This window comes from Monopterus albus, unplaced genomic scaffold (genome assembly GCF_001952655.1).
Source record: "Monopterus albus unplaced genomic scaffold, M_albus_1.0 scaffold46.1, whole genome shotgun sequence".
NCBI classification, from domain to species: Eukaryota; Metazoa; Chordata; class Actinopteri; order Synbranchiformes; family Synbranchidae; genus Monopterus; species Monopterus albus.
The window spans coordinates 741065-743258 of NW_018127926.1; positions in this window are offsets into that span (position 1 = coordinate 741065).

A 2194-nucleotide genomic window follows, 5' to 3' on the forward strand; every position below is an offset into this window, starting at 1 on the left:
ATGCCAGGGCAGCACCACGAATGCCCACTAAATCTTGAAGGCGAGATATCAAAATGTCACGGTCCACCATGTCAAAGGCGGCTGTCAAGTCCAGCAGGACTAGAATCACATACTCCCCTGAGTCAGTGGCCAAGACAGACCATCGAGAACTTTGCACAGCGCAAGGCCAGAAGAATGTAGTTCAAATAAGTGAGTACAGTCATTATTTTCTACAGTATCTGCTGATGAGATGTAAGTTGTAGCATCACAGTTTTGTGTGTGTTTACATTAGGTGGTATTCAAAATGTACAGCCCTGCTACATGTATGTGTAACATGTTGGGACAACACTTAACTGCTGATTTGCCAAAGCTGGTTCAACTCTGTTCATGTCCATATCCACAGCCTATATCGTTGGTTATTTTTGTCTGTGTGAGTATTGTGCTGTTGTCTGATAGATTCTACTGAGGCTATACCAAAGATGACTGATCGCAAGGTAGGATGTGGTAACACAGTTTTGTTTGTTTACATTACATTATGTGATGAGGTAGTATGGTCTGTGCCCCAGCACGGCGCTATGGTATTCTGCCATTCTTTATACTTTTTCTGATACATGTACTTGCTGTGAATATCTCATTTTAGCTATCTTATTAATAATGCATAAAAAGAAAATTATGAAATAATACCTTCAGCTGAAAAACTCAAATGCACAAGAAATGAAAACATAGTAGATGCAGAGGCTTGGTAATTTTTAACTTTTTAAACTGTGAATGTATCACAAAAACAGATTGTTTTGTTTTTATCTCATGGTCTTTTATGAATTAAGCTATACATTTAATATTAACAGCATAGATCATGGTGCTGACTAGTTAAACTCTGCCCCATGAAATAATTTCAAAATGGATTCAACAGGAAAGGAAACACTAGCAATTCACTACCATCTTGGCTATCTTTCATCAAAAAGATGAATTGGTTTCAAGAATTTTGTCAGAATCTGTAACTGCACCTATGGCTGGCATACCCTTGAAAAGCAGTGCTCAACTAGTTAATGTCCCCACAAACAAACAAACAAAAAAAAAAAAAAACAAATGCTATTTAAAAGTGTGACAGTGGTTTTTAACAAAACAACCGATGTCACTCACCAGGCTGGGACACGTGGTAAGGCCATAGTGCTTCTATTTCCTAGAGAAATTCCAATACTGCTACATGTGAGATTGGGTCATTCTGGTAGCTCCCCATGACTTGAACAATGGGATCGTGGCATGCATCCAAATCTAACAAAAAGTACCTTGGCTGATACACCAGTCTTAGAGGTGATCTGTTCTGGAAAACAGTGCCAAGTAGTTAGTAGGCCAGGTGCTGGTTTCACAGTGCATGAGCATGGCATCCACAGATGAATTAGAATTTGTTTGCCCAAGTGGGCTAACCACTCCAAAGTGCACAGGCTTGGTCTGCCATCTCAGACTATAGCGATATGTAAACCTTTTCAAAAGCTGTGTGAAGAAAAAGGGTTTGACCCACAGTCCTGTTTGATCAGTTCACTGCTATCCATGATCCAACATGTGTTTGATTGATACTGCACCTTTTGTATTCCAGTGTGATGATATACAGGCCATAAGTTATGGACAGAATTTGTGAAACCATTTACCCCTTTATGAAATGACTCCAAATCTGTTGTCTGTAAGATCAGCTTTGTTGTTGGCGGTGAGATTGTGTACTCCGTCAATTCCATCCAAGCTGCTTAATCGTCAAAAGAAAACAAACTGGAGTCACATTTCAACAAACCACATTTATTTTGACTAAAAACATCAGCTGCCCAGGTTGGAACTTGAAGCCATTTACTGAGTAGTACATCTTAGGCATCTTATGCTCTGTTAAACTTATTTTTAAGTGGTTTTAAGTTGTTCTTTTTAACATGTTGTAGTTATTTGTCAAAATACAACTTCACAGATGATTTCAACCATGTTAACATTGGTAATCAAATGCAAAAGAGTGATAAGAACATGTTTCTGAGCATTTTAAAATCAATAAAGACAGCTGCATATGATGCAAGATTTAAATTGAGACCTACAAGTATTTAAATTAATGTTGGGCTGCCATATGGATTTGTTGGAATAATGAGTGAGGCAGCACACTTGTATTTCTGTTGAAACAATGCTCTTATAGACCGTTTTTAGATTACCAACAATGCTTCCCTCGTCTGTTAACCACTGGTGC